This window comes from Sarcophilus harrisii, chromosome 2 (genome assembly GCF_902635505.1).
Source record: "Sarcophilus harrisii chromosome 2, mSarHar1.11, whole genome shotgun sequence".
Taxonomy (NCBI): Eukaryota; Metazoa; Chordata; class Mammalia; order Dasyuromorphia; family Dasyuridae; genus Sarcophilus; species Sarcophilus harrisii.
The window spans coordinates 260,647,077-260,662,780 of record NC_045427.1 but is presented as its reverse complement, the minus strand read 5'-3'; the positions used below and the strand labels follow the sequence as shown (position 1 = coordinate 260,662,780).

Sequence of the window (15,704 nt, the reverse complement as noted above, 5' to 3'; positions counted from 1 at the left end):
TGTGAATACATCTAGCCATTCTGGAGAGCAATTTGGAACTATGCTCAAAAAGTTATCAAACTGTGCATACCCTTTGATCCAGCAGTGTTACTACTGGGCTTATGGGCTTATATCCCAAAGAGATTTTAAAGAATGAAAAGGGATCTGTATGTGGGAAAATGTTTGTGACCTGATTTGACCAAATCACTATTGCCTGTGCTTAATAGGCTAGGCTTCCTACTTAATAGGCTTCCTTATACTTTACCTCTCCTCACATATAGTTTGATTCATTTGGTGAAAATAAGAAAAGAGGCCAGTGTCAATGAATCAAATATGTGAGGAGAGGTAAAGTATAAGAATACTAGAAATATATGTAGGGATTAGATTATAAAGATTTTGAATGCCAAATAGAGGATTTTATATTTGAACCTGGAGGTGATAGGGACAGCCAAAAGAGTTCTTAAAAGAAAAAGAAACTGAGTATCAAGGATGGAATGATTGACACTTTCAGAAATTACAGGACTCAACAGGAATGTGAGAACTGGACTGTGATTATTGATGACCTTTAAGAAGCAATTTCATAAAGTGATGAAAACATAAACCATATTTCAAGGAATTGGAAAATAAAACTGGGAAGTTTCAGAATAAAATACAAGGGAGAGAGAACAATGGTTAAAGGATATAGTATAATTGGAATAGGTAATTTAAGGATAGGAAGACCAAATCATACTTATAGGATAAAATAGGAGGATGAAAGATAATAAAGACTGAGACAATAAAGATACAGAAAAATAAAATAGATGATTAATGAAGTAATGAGGTCTTGAAATAAGGATGGAAGGGATCAAGGACACAGGTGTAAGTATTTGTTTAGCTAGAAGGCTCACCTCTCCCTTTTAAGTGGAGAGAATAAAAGACAGAAAAAGATAAATGGTAAGATGAGTGAAGATAGCTTCTGAGATATGAAGAATGAGGGAATACACATTGAATAACCTTTTTCTTAGTAAAGTAGAAAATAAGTTATCTGTTAGAATTTGGGGATAGAGTAAGGTCTTGAGGAGAATGGAACAGTTTTGGGATACCTGGTATTGGGAATTCATAGAAAATTGATGAGTCAGAGGGTTGCTCAGTAGCTGTGTGAGCCCAGGCAAAATTACATAGCAGCAATTTGTAGCGAACCCAATAACTAGGTTTAGTTAGGGATACATTTTTATGAAATGCTACTATTCTATAAGAAACTATTAGAAGATGATTTTAGAGAGGCCCAGGGAGATTTACTGAACTGGTGCTAAATAAAATAAGCAGAACCAGAAAATCAACATGGCAATAACAAGATTATATGATGGTTAATTCTGATGGACATGACTCTTTCCAGCAACGAGATGGTTCAGATCAGTTCCAATAATCTCATGATAAAAAGAGCCACCTACACACAGAGAGAGAACTATGGGAACTGAGTGTGGACCACAGCATAGCATTTTCACTCTTTCTGTTGTTGCTTGTGTTTTGTTTTCATTTTCATTTTTTTCCTTCTTGATTTGATTTTTCTTGTGCAGATGGATAACTGTATAAATATATATATTTTTACATATATTTTAATATATTTAACATGTATTGGATTATTTACCATCTAAGGGAGGGGGTGGGGGGAAGGAGGGGAAAATTTGGAACACAAAATTTTGCAAGGGTCAGTGTTGAAAAATTACCCATACATATGTTTTGTAAATGAAAAGCTTTAATTAAAAAAGAGGAAAAAATAGAGTAGCAATGAACAGGTAATAAATGTTCAATGATTGTGTAATGGTAAATAAACTGTGGTATGTGACTATATATAAAAAAAGATGGAGATACATTTATTAAGTCTGACATTTAGAAAATCAGTTCTGATTACTGTAGAGCAGAAATCCTATTAGTTTACCTCAGAAAAATAAAGTGAACACTTAGGTTTACAATGATGGATGGTAATGAAATGCAGAGAAAATTTAGTTAGCCAAATAAGAAAAAAATTTTGAAAATAAAGTTCCAAGAGGAAAAAAAAAAAGAACAAAGTAAAGAGTATGCAGCAGAGAACAAAAGAATAGCCTATAAGGAAACAAAGAACACTCATTAATATAATTTCTTCTATTATTATATATGCTTACTTTAAATAGATATTTATTGTTATATATTTTGAATTCTCCCTGATGTTCTGCTGGGTATATGAAGATGTTCTATTTGTTATTTCCCTTTTCTATCTTTTTTTCTTATTTTGTATTTAGTTCAATAAGTTTTTTTTAAGTCACCTCATCATAATTTAATTTCTTCTATCATCTATGCAAATACTACATAAGCAGATATGATCATTTAAAAAAAAAAAGAAAATAAAGTTCACCATATGCCTCAAGAAGGTCACTGATAAAAAAGAAAGTTCTTTAAGCACCAAAATGCTTATAGTAGCACTTTTTTTTGGTGGTACAACTAAAAGCAAAGTAAATGTTCATTGATGCTACAGAATTTGTGGTACATTGTTGGGGTCCTCAGCTAGTGCAGACATGCTGACACCAGCTGGAGTCTGAGCACTTACCCACAATTATCATCAACTCTATGACCTTTAGCTGTCTCCAGATATTACAGAATAGTCAGACACCACTAATGCAGTTAGAGAAGTTTTATTACTTGATTACATCATTTTGTCTCTTCTTCCTCTCTCTCCCTCTGCTGTTCTGTACTTATACCCTTCTCATCTGCCCTTGCCAATGTGCCACAGCAACAAGTATGTGTATAGCTTGTGTATCCAGGAGTTCAACTCCTGAGATGGTGAAGGCTATCTCGATTTGGTGCATGCTTGATGCCTGTCCTGACGTGTCTACAGCGTGTATACCCTGGACTTGTAGTCAGTCAGGCAGAACATACACTCGAGGCCTCAACATCCATTCCCAACCCATTCCTGAGCTGTCTGAGATCCAACCAGCCACAAACCATAAGGGTCAGGTTTGCACAAGACTTGTCTTTGCACAGACTGGTTGCTTACGCAAATGGGGCACTGTGTGCAAGGTACATGATGAAGGGTCACAAGATTAATGCAGACTCTTGTTATTCTGTTCCTTAGCATTCTTGTTGCTAAGTTCCCTAGCATCTCCCCCTTTTTGTTTTCTATGAAGGGGGTGCCACTCGGCTTCCAGTCCTGTAAGGGACTGTCTTAAGAGAGAGAGAAAGCATAGGAAAATACAAGGTAAAAGCAACAGCAATACAATAAAAAAAGGCAATTAACAGTAAAATATGAGACAAGCATGAGGGTATTGGCATTATATGTTGGTATATCCAATCAATAAGGTCATGAGAAGCGTTGTTAGGGAGGTTAAAATTTTTTGCTAATACATTAATGTTAGAAACAAACTTTTCTAATTCTTGGATTTGATTAGAGCAAGTCCATGACGCAGACATTTCAGTTTTCTCTTCCACTCTCTCTTTTCTGTTGACTGGCATGTCCTAATCCTTCTCCGCCTCCTTTTGCTTTTTCTTCTTATTCTTGAGGTCCAAGGAGTCACAAGGAGCGTGTTGGCACCCACTGTCCAGCTTCATTGGGACCTGGAATGATATAAACATATCCTGTTCCTTATTTGTGCACCACTCCTGGCCCCTTCCATGACCCGTCTGATATGTCTTTCCACATTGCTTGCCAGTGTGTTGGAGCTGTCCTGGTATGGGGAGAAACCCGTGAATCCTTGACCTGTGGCATAGCAAAGAAGCATAAAGCTGTAAGGGTATTGATAGCTGAAAATTAAAGAAAATTAAGTGTGTAGAGAGCAGCATTCAATTGGGACTGAGTTAATCATCCCATCCCTTCACCTTCACTTCCCCCTTTTTGCTTTTGTAGCACAGTCTTCAGCGTGCGGTTGGCATGCTCAACCACTGCCTGGCCTGTAGGGTTATACGGAAGGCCTGTGAGGTTATACAGAAGGCCTATGAGGTGGAGAATCCCAAATTCCTGTAAAAAGAGAGCAAAGCCTTTAGAGGAATATGCGGGCCATTGTCAGTTTTAAGACATGACAGAAGGCCTGCAAGAGAGAAACAGTGATATAAATGTGAGATGGCATGCCTGGTCGCCTCGCCTGGTTGAATAGTTGCCCACAGGAACCTGGAAAAGATATCCACTGTAACGTGAATAAGCTGCTTGCCCCAATGGATAATGTCCATTTGCCAGAAGGCATTAGGACAGTCACCATGGGGATTCTGTGGAGAGGGAATTGAAGGAGGGGGGCAGAAGGGAATACATATAACATACCAGCAGATAAATGATACTTCTCATGAGCAGTTCGAGCTGAAGAAGAAGTAAAGATTTTTTCTACTGATGAAGAATATAGCAGAGGATCCACTGCTTGATTGCCTGAAAAAATAGGACCAAGACCATCAGTATGAGATCGAACATGCATGATAAACACAGGAGAGGTTCGGGTAAGGAGTGTTGATTGAGTTGTTTGAAGCAAGAAACATATATTAGTTATTTCTATCTTCAATGAAGGCAGAAGGCAAATGAAGAAGAGCCTTTACAGCATAGGCACTATCCGAAACAATGTTACATGCCTGAGGGAAGAATTCTAAGGCTTTAATTATAGCAAACAGTTCATTCTGTTGAGTAGACTCATAGGCAATGTGGAGAACCCATTGTTGATTGGTATTAGGGCATACTATCACAGCTTTCCCTGATTTGGTGGCATCAGTGAACACTGTTGGGCCCACTGTTGGGTTCTATAGATATTGTCTTAGAAGGGACCCATAGGGGATTGGTCATCTGATACAGACTATCACAGGTTGGTTTAAAGTTTACAACGGACACTATGGAGGCCCACAACAAATTGTCCTGAGCAATAGCTAAAATGTGTTGTTCTGGTGTGGGAGAATGCACAATTGGGTAGGTCCCATTAAGCCATAGTGTCCTTTGCATGCAGGACCAAAGAAATTCAATCTGCAAGTCTGTCTAAAATTCTGTGACCTTTGTGGCTCTTTGAGGGTACAACCACTCGATAGGGTCCTCTCCTTGATGGAGCATGGCATACATGGGGGCATCTTTTTGTATGGTTAACTCAATTGGAAAGGTAGGATCTATACGTGTGAACCATTTAGACCATAATTGTTGAATGAAATGAAGACTGCCTCTGGCTGCTGGAGTCCACTGATAGGGGGACAATAGTGAAGAATCACTGGATAAAATATCATATAAGGGCTTCATTAGCAAAAGTGGAATAGGAACTATTGACCTCATCCATTGTATCAGCCCAATTACCTTTTGAAAATCATTCAGAGTCTTCATTTTGGTCATATCCAATTGGGGAGAACGTAGAGAAACATACACTCTGTCCACCACATAACCCAGGTAAGAAAAAGGAGGTTGAGTTTGAATTTATCAGATGCAGGATATAAGCCATTAAGCTGCAGTGCAGTAAGATTGCTTGATGCATATGTTGTAACTGAATTTCATCACTAGATACCAGCAGCAGATTGTCCATATAGTGGAAAATCAAACCATTGGGAAATTCCTGTCTAACCGGTTGTATTACTCTGTTAACATATCATTGACACAAGGTTGGACTGTTGTACATGCCCTGGAGACTGACAGGATGAATTATTGTCCTCATTGAAACTATACAACCCGTGGGGGGAGTTTTAACAGATGCTTGCTGTAAAAAGGCTGCAACAAGATTTTCAAGCCTGTCTATCTGATCTGTTCCTTCTGCTCCCTTATACTTGGACTCTCTAGTTTCTGTAGAAATCTTTGGAGTTCTGGGAGTAGGATACTCATACCTTGGCAACAATGGATACAATAGTGCCTGTGGGGGAGGAAAAAGTGGAGGCGGAGGCAAGGTTTCTAACTCTGACTCTGCTGCTCCTTCTTCCCCATACAGGAATCCTCCAGTCTGGCATTGTTTACTCAGCATGAGGGGATAGTGCCTAGGACTACTCTGTCGTATCTGGAGATGTCTGAAGGTCATAGAGGCAATGATAATTGTGGGTAAGTCTCAGACCTCCAGCTAGTGTCAGCAGGTCTGCACTAGCTGAGGACACCAACAACTGGCGCCCGAACAGGTATCAACAGAAGTTAGGGGAATCAAGGTTTTGAGCACCCAGAGACAGAGTAACAGCTTAGCCTAAACTAAGTGGGGTGGTTGAGAGCAGGGAAGTACTATAAGCCTTCTGGGATGGGATCTGAATTCACTTTCCCTTTAGTGACACCTTTGACTGTTGCTGTGTACAGTAAACAGGTATATAAATTGGCTAAACAGAACAATGCAGAAAGTTTGTAAAAACCCTTCTGATAGTATCCCTATGGTTGGAATACACGGGACTTGACTCTGATAAAATTGACACTATAGGATACCAAATGACTTCTTATGAGGACACAACTCCTGGTGTCTTAGAAGACACAGATTTTATGCTCTTGGGTAGTCAGACACCACTAATGCAGTTAGAGAAGCTTTATTGCTTGGTTACATCATCTTGTCCCTTCTTCCTCTCTCTCTCCCACTGCTGTCCTGTACTTATATCTCTCTCATCTGCCCTTGCCAACGTACCCCAGCAATAAGTGTGTGTATAGCTTGTGTATCCAGGAGCCCAACTCCTGAGACAATGGGGACCATCTCAATTTGGTGCATGCTTGACACCTGCCCTGGCATGTCTACAGGGTTTGTACCCCGGACCTTTAGCCAGTGAGGCAGAACATACACCTGAGGCCTCAACATCCATTCCCAAGAGTGTGCTGTCTGAGATCCAACCAGCCACAGACCACAAGGGTCAGGTTTGCATAAGACTTGTTTTTGCACAGACTGGTTGCTTATGCAAATGGAGCATTGTGCATAAGGTACATGATGAAGGGTCACAAGATTCATGCAGACTCTTGTTATTCTGTTCCCTAGCATTCTTGTTGCTAAGTTCCCTAGCAATACATGAAATGTAGTATGGAATATTACTATTTTGCAAGAAAAACAAATGTGATCAATACAGAGAAGCATGGAAAAACTTACCTGAACTGATTCAAAATGAAGCAAGTAGAATTAGGAAAATAATACATAGAATAACTATAATAGTATCAATGGAGAGAAAAACATTGCAAAATATGTTGGAAAAGAATCTTGCAAAAATATAAATAATACACTTGGCCTCAAATGTGATATTAAAAATATCTTATTTTGATTCTCTGCAAGAGATAAGATGATGGGAGATTAAGGAGTGCTGAACATTGTCTATTATATCAGTATTTTCAATGTATTGATCAATTTTAATGAATTTTTTCTTCCCTTTTTCTTTATTTTGAAATTTCTTTGTTATAAAAAAATAGTTCTCTGGCAAGGGTAACATAAAAACTAATTCTATTTATTAGGAAAATAAAACTAAGTAGTTAATTTCTGAATATCAAAATGATCTAAAAGAGTTTAATTTGGCTAACTTGTGAAAGACTTAAAAGTACAATGTATCATGAAAAATGTATTATATAAAAACAGAAAGCTACTGTAGAATGCAAGAAAAACAGAAAAATTTATTAGGTGCCAAAATAATCATATTGATTTTTGTCTTTTTTTTTCTTTAATTGATCCTTTTTACAATTAATTGATTTTGTCTTGTAAGTGTCCTAGCATGATTTTTCATCTCTGAACCAAATTCAGAAATTTAGCTAACTTGTAATAAGTTTAGAAATCCAGTTCTATTGTTAATTCATTGTTCTATTCTTGTGTCAAGGAAATTTATTATCCTTAAAAGATGCAAATGGACACTAGAGAGTTTGGTCTAGTATCTTTATATCACCAATCTGTCCTTTGAGGGTGTTTAATTTGTTATCCAAAGAAGTCTGGTTTGCTATCTTTGTCCTTGTAGTTGCAACCATACTTGAACACAAGAGGAAAGTAAGGAGTTATTGCTAGCCCTCATTTTCAATTTCCATCCAATCTTATTTTCTTTTATGCATGGTGTCAATCTTTCTATTTTCTGTTCTCCCCCAACTATAAAAGAGACCTTTTTTTTTTTTTGCATTTGGGGTGTTAGCTTTCCTGGGAAGCTGGGATCCTATGTATTGGTAAATTCATGCTTCCTAATGAATTGATTGTGCTTGGAACTTTGTACCTTATTCTACTTCGATTTTAACTGAAGCAGTAGTAAATCAACACTAGAAACATTTTCCATATTTTTAAGACATAATGGATAGATCCTTGACAAAATAAAGTTATAAGTGAAGAAAGTATCATTTCATTAGTGCTTTAATATACTTTGTGATTTTTAAATACATTTTCTGATTTTTTAGTATATAAAAGAACTCATGACTTGAATTATAGCTTCTTCCTTAATGAAAATCAGGTTTTTTTTTTTTTTAACTAATCTATAGGTATTTAAAACTTTTTTCTTATTTCTTCACACTTTTTTTTCCCCTGAGGCAATTGGGGTTAAGTGACTTGCCCAGGGTCACATATCTAAGAAATGTTAAGTGTCTAAGGCCAGATTTGAGAACTCAGGTCCTCCTGACTTCAGGGCTGGTGCTCTATACACTGCACCACCTAGCTGCCCCTCCTTCTTCACGCTCTTTCATCTACTTGGAGAAAGCAGACTCAGTGGCTGAATGTTATGACTTAGATCAAATCAATGTAAAAACATTAAGGCCAGGAAAGTGATGAAAAAATGAATTAAATGGCCTCTGAGGTTCCTCCTGTTGTGCCACAGTTTTCTTTTAGTGTTCTGCCTCAGTTTCCCTAAATTGTTCTGCCTCAGTTCCTTGAATTGCTCTGCCTCAATATCCTTGATTGCAATCCTCCCTTCCTGAATATTAGGACTGATATAACTTAGAGATGGCTACTCCAGGGTCATAAACTGTAAATGTTTAATCTCAGATAAGGGGGAGATCTTCTATTTCAGATATCCTGGTTCCTAAGTCCCTCTAAATTCTTAAGAATTTATGGTCCTCACTCCCCAACCTGTCAGAACCGGATTTATGGTCATTCCTCGAAATTCCTTGCCAGTGCTCACTCTACTCCCGCCCTTCTGCCTTTGTGCCCTATAAAAATCCTTGGAATTTCACATGTGATGCTGAATTCTTTGAGAGGAAAGTCCAATTCAGCCCTGGGGAAAAAGTGGATTCTGATCTGCCCGTAGACAATCTCTCCCTCTTGGAAATTCAAATAAAATATTAAAAACTCTCTAATCTCGATTTTGCTTCAGTGTCTCTGGCATTACACTCCAGGTCCACTTCTACAATCCGTTATGATGATAATAATTATAATAGATGAATAATAAATCAAGTACCCAGTTTGTGCTAATGAATGGAAGATGGTAACACACCATCTTCAAAGGTCCTAGTTTTTTCCCCTAAGAATTAAAATTTTAAATAGTCTGAACTAAAGAATAGATATGGATTTGATCAAACTTAGAATTCAATAATACAAAAATTTATTTCAGTTATTAAGCATTTTCTTATATATGAATTAAATATGAATAAGGCAGGAGTTTTTATTATGATTTAATGGAGCATATGGAGCATGGAGATTTTATGAAATATTTGCTCACTTTTAGCATACTGCCGAATTACAATACACAAATGGACTTAAGTGAAATGCCTTAGCTATCTTAATCTGCCTCAAAAAAACTAGTAAAGATTGAAGCTGTAAGCAAAGAGAGCAAAGCCATATATACCTGAAATGTTGGGGTGAGCCAGTAATTAATTGTTTTCTGATTAGGTTTATAGATCCAAGTCAATCATTACACCTTCAAACAATATCTTTTATTTACCTTCAGGGTTCTTATATTCCTTTTTATTTTCATCTACCCATTAAGCCATGGTTAATGACACATTTTTTAAGCTACTGAAATATGAGCCCTGAATCTGGCATAACAATAATCCTTTGCACCCTGTAATGATCTCACCCTCTGGCAAAGGGTCATTAAGCAATTGTGCTGCCCATCAAGTGTTCACAACCCCTATTCTTTGTCACTGAAAGATACTGCATTCCTGTTCATTTCACAGAACTCTAGTTCTGTGCCCCACAGGGTGGTCACCACCCCTAATATTTGAGACAATGACTGTTCTTACGGGATCCAAGAACACCTGACTTGCCCCTCTTAAGAAATGCTAACCATGAGAACTATCTCAAGATCTAAGAATGATTGTATTGTGAGCCAACCCTTTTCATGTATATAAAAAAGTGGTTCCAACATCAATAGTGTTAAGGCTTCCTTCTTAGGAAGGACTTTCATTTGCATGTGCCATTTTTCTCACTCTGAAATTAATTAACATTATTTGTATCCTGACTTTCCTGTCTCTTGCCTGATCTGTTTGCTTGGCTTTGGTCACCCATAGGTGGGAGGCCAGTTCTAGTCTGGTTAACAGAACAAAGAACAGATCTGGGTAGCTAAGGAAAAAATGCAATTGGTTATGGGGCTGGCAGTATCATGAAGGTGAAGATAACATAATTGATTTGAAATTGGGGATGAGGGGCTAGCAACAACCTCTGCCTTTTCTCCTACGATTAAGAAAAGTTCATTCATTGTTTAAGTCTACCTACAAGGTTAGAGATAGTGGGCCACTAATTACACATCTTTGAAGTATATAACTTGGTGGTACAATGATATTAAATTGACTCCCTAATTCCCAAATGCATCTCTCAAGGATAACAGATTTCTTTGAGGGAAGAATAGAAGAGTGATTAGCAGAAGAACTGAACTTCTAAACTTAGCTCACAGGTAGTATGTGATTGAGTAATCATATAAAATAGGGCAGCAATATAGAATAAGTTCAATTACAGAATAGAATCACTTATAAAATGGTACAGAATCAGTCTGGTGAACACAGCACTGAGCTTGAAATCAGAAAAATTCATCTTCCTGAGCTCAAATCTCATCTCAGATACTTACTAGCCATGTGATCCTAGATAATTCACTTAACCCTATTTGCTTCAGTCCCTCATCTGTAAAATGAGCTGAAGAAAGCAAATCACTCTTTTTGCCAAGAAAACCTCAAAATAAGAAAACCTCATGAGTAGTAGGACATGATTGAAACACCAAACAGAAGAATCAATTTAATTTCTTCAAAACTTAAGATTGACTTTTTTCTTTTGTTTTATACCTACTTTTTTGTTAATCCTTTCTTTAAAAACAAAGGGAGGCACAAGATTCTGGTAAATTAAATACAGACAAGGTACAATGCATTTGATACCAAATTGCTGGCCTGGCTCCTCACTTTACTTTTTTTGTATTTAAATTTCTGGAGTGCAATGATCTGGACTATAAGGAGTACCTACTAAGTATTATTGACACACAATTTATGTGTGCACACAAATATAAACAATTTTTAATAGCATTTGCATATTAATTTATAATTAAAGGTTTTAATGCATATGCAATTTAAGAAAATATTTAATAACTGAAGCATTATTAGAAGTTCTGACCATTTTCATCTAGGTTGGTTGTATTTACAGTGTATATAAATAAATGATTAAAATTCTTAAGGATCAGAATCATTTCCTAAAAATTCTCCAAAACACTAACATAGAGAAGTGCAAATTAAAGCAATTCTAAGCAATTCTACTTCATGTATATCAGATTAGCAATTATGAGAAAGAAGGAAATATGACAAATGGAGGGGATGTGGAACAATAGGCATATTAATGTATTGTTGGTGGATTTGAGAGAAGGTACAACTGTCCAGCAAAGCAGTTTGGAATTAAACACAGAAAGCTACTAAATGGTGCATATCCTTTGACCCTATTGTGTCAATTCTAGACCTATACCAAAAGAGATAAAGTTAAAAAGACCTTGTACAAAAATATCTGTAATTATATTAATGGTGTCAAAAAACTGGAAATAAATGGGATATTCATCAATTGGAGAATGAATGAACAAACTGTGATATATGAATAGGATGGAATACCATTATGCTTTAATAAGAAAATAGATAATTTCAAAGAGATAGGGACTGATGTATACTAAAATGAGTAGAACCAGAAGAACAACTTATACTATAATATCAGTATTATGAAAACATTTTTGAAGACCTCTATGAACTGATTAAAAATGAAATTACCAGAGTCAGGAGAAAAAATGAAATAATAATACCACTATAAAAGCAAATTTGAAATTTATAAGAATAATGATCAAGGAAATGATCATCTATGCTTCCAGAGAATTAATGATGAAACATGCTATTCATCTCTTGAGAATGATGGATTGGAGGTCTAGAATGGGACAAATTTTTTTGAACATTTGCAGTGAGGGAATTTTTCCTGCTTGATTCTGCATATTTGTTGTGATGAATTTTAATTTCTTCATTTCCTTTTATCACTTATGAATCGAAAAATGGAGTTTGAAAATGATGGCAATCATAGTAAAAAGAAGATAGCTGATATGTGTGTGTAACTATAGTTTTGCCTACACATAAAGAAAAAAGTCACTCTACAGGTATACAATTAGTATAGGGAAAATTGTAACAAAATAAAATTTTTTTAAATAGAATCAAATAACTAAATTACTATTTTACACTGTATAGAGACTTTTGGATCATCTTGTATCTGTATTAAATGTATATGATAGTTGTATTTCTGTAGGTGTGTATGTGTACATAAATGTGATTTCAAAGTTTTATCTCACAAATGAAAATTAAAAAAAAAAAGCCCACATCCAAAAACCTATATACCTGAATGAGTGTTATTCTTCAAAATTTTCCCCTGGAAAAAAGATTAGAAATACTGCCATTTCCCCCATGAAGTAGGAGGCTGGAACAATATTCTATTGAAGAGGTGATGAACTTTGAACTATTAGGATGGCTATGATGAATGGAGAGAAGAGAATGGATATGAGAAATGTTATGATGATAGACCTGAAAAAATTTGGAAATTAAATGCATGTGGGAGGGAAAGCAAAGAGACCTGAAAAAATTTGGAAACTAAATGCATGTGGGAGGGAAAGCAAAGAATATAGAATCACTCAAAGTTTGTGAATCTGGATGATTGGAAAGATGATGGTGCCCTCAATCGAGAAAAGTTTAAAAGAAGAGTAAGTTTAGTATAAAAGGTTAAAAATATTTTGTTTTGGAATTCCTGAATTTCAGATTCATATGGGACATCTCATTGGAAGTGTTCTATAGGCAGTTGTTGATATAGGACTGGAGCTTGGAAGAGAAAAGCTAGAAATATATGTGTATGTATATATGTAAACATGTACATATATACATTTATGTCTATATATATGCATATATGTATATGAGGCATCTGCTTAGATACCATAATTAAACTCACAGGAACTGATGGAGACCACTAAGAGACAAAATGTAGAGAAAGAGGGTCCAAGACAAGAGACCTCAGGCCTCTTACAGTGTATATAAATAAATGATTAAAATTTATATACAGTGTCCTGGCAACAGGACATAGATGAACATCTGAAGAGACTAAGAAGAGATGGTCAAACTAGTAGGGGAAGAATCAGGAGAGAGCAGGGCTGTAAATATTCAGGGAAGACAGATATCTAAGATAAAGATGTGGTCAACAAGGTAAAATACTGCAGAGTGGTAAAGGATAAGGACTGAAAAGTGAGGACAGGATTTAGCAATTAAGAGATCATTTTTGCAAAAGTAAGTGGAAAAGGAGGAATCAATGCTTTTTTTTTTTCCACAGTTTGACTGTGGAAGAGAGGGTCCTACCTCATATGGTACAGAGATGGTCTGACTTCATTTTCTCCCTTCTCCAATTCATTAACCACAATTGCCAAATTGATATTCTTAAATCATAGTTCTGACCAAGTCATTTCCCCAAAAAGCTTAATGATTTACAATTATCTTCAGAATAAATATAAATGCCACTATTTGATTTCATAACTCATAAAGGGTTAAGGGATTTCTTTGAAAATTTTGCTTAGGGGTTTAGAATAATTATTAACAGCATCCTTAGGTTCATTCACTCAGCAAATATTTACTTGTGTACTTACTATGTTTAAGGAACAATTTTAGGTTCTGTGAAAATAATAGTCTCTTTCAATGAAAGAATTAAATATTTAATAAGGGAGCTAAGCTTTTTTACACAAACATTGCAAGGTAGTTCCTAGGTGTTACTTGGAGAAGGAAGGGGTATTAATATTATGAGTGGGATCAACTTGAAAGGAACCCTCGAAAGGTCCAGTTCCCTCAGTTTGAATGGCATGATGCAGAGAACACTGAATTTGAACTCCGAATACTTAGGTTGAAATCACAACCTCAATGAATCCTTGGTCATTTAACCTCTCCGATCCCCAATTTAAAGGAGGGACATTTAACCTTTCCGATCCTCAGTTTAAAGGAGGGACTAGTTGACTAGATGATTTCTGAACTTCTATTTCCAGGTATTTCAGGATCAGAAAAGCCGGGGGACTGGGGATTTTAGGCAAGAGCGAAGACGCAAAGGCTTCCCCGACACCACGCTGTTCCTTGCTTTTCTCCTTTTCTCCTCTATCCCATGCTTCTTTCCTTCATGCCATTTCCTTAGCCATCCCTTCTTTTTATCTTCCCAGGCAGGCACGTAACCACACACCGTCCTTTCTACCCTATCCAAAGGCCCGAAAGCGTCCCCATCTTCCTTTTCTCTTTTCCTCCCTCCTTCCCTAAGGGAAATCCCAGATCGTGATCCGTCGTGACACTAGTCCCAGAAAAGGGTGGAAAGTGTACAGGGCCAGGGCCATAGAAATATTCCCCCACCCCGCTAAAGTGCCCTAAAGGCGGGCCTTTGACGCCCAAAGGGAGGGACTAGGGAAGACGAGACCTGTATTCCTCCGCTTCCCAGCCACGCGGACAAGAGGAGGAGCCATGACCCGACTTGTAGAGACCGTTCTAAGAAGAACGCCTACGAAGAGGCGAGGCCCGAGGTCGACCCCAGCCCACAGCTTTGGGGCTCCTGAAAGTGACAGTTGTTTGCTTGACTAAGATGGCCGCCTTCAGTGAAACCGAGGCAGAAAGAGGAAAGGAGAGAAAGGGGGTGGTGGAGAGAGAAGGGGGGCGCGGTAGCCCCCCGCGCATCTTCACGTGACCCAACTCGGCTCCCTAGCTCCTCCCCGGGATCCCCGGGAGCTCTGCTGCTCGTGCAGCAGCAGGAGACCCGCGGCTGCTGCGCATGGTGGCGGGAGGTCTGGCTAGGAGGGGGAGCACCTTTCCTCTAGTGTCCTCCAAGTCTGGGGCTCTTTCGCCCCATAACTGGGGTTGGAGTAAAGGCGCAGAGCAGGGTTAGAAACCTTCGGCTTGGGCGGGCACCGAGGTGGCGTGTTGAAGTCCCCAGAAGAGGCGGAGCTGAGGGGAGGGTGCTCCTGTGATGACGACTTTTTGGGAGGGAGGTAATGAGAAAAGGAAGGGTCGTTGGCGGGGGAAGTTCGAGCTAGGGGATTCTGGCCATACCATGGACAGAGTTGGGGTCCCAGTAACCTTGCCCAGCCTCTGGATGCTTAGCACCTAGTGAGATTTCAGGGGGTTTCGCTCTGTTTCTGAGTCCGCGGGGTTGAAAAAAACAACCAAACGTTTTCTCTTTTCTCAAGGAAAGAGTGGAGAGCCCAGCCATTCAATTGGCGAGACCTCCTCCTCTAAGTGAGATACCTCTGTTTTGGGAGGGACGGAAGGAACTGGGGACGGGGGCGTAGAGTACTCTCCTTGAATGCAAAATGCTGTCTTCTCAAGTTGGCGAGCCCTGTTTCAACCCACAAATATAAGTAGTGGCCGTGGCCGTGGTTACCATTGGGGAAGAGGGAGGGAGAGACGTGCGTCG

General features: G+C 38.0%; 1 long non-coding RNA gene across 1 annotated transcript; it reads right to left on the bottom strand.

The window, feature by feature from the left end:
- Window positions 1–2,264: 2,264 nt before the first annotated feature.
- Window positions 2,265–15,328, bottom strand: LOC116421546. The gene is made up of 3 exons (XR_004231950.1): window positions 14,715–15,328; window positions 4,244–4,345; window positions 2,265–3,546 (listed from the first exon to the last, which is right to left on the bottom strand). It is a non-coding gene; the product is annotated as an uncharacterized LOC116421546 (long non-coding RNA).
- Between the last annotated feature and the right edge of the window lie 376 nt (window positions 15,329–15,704).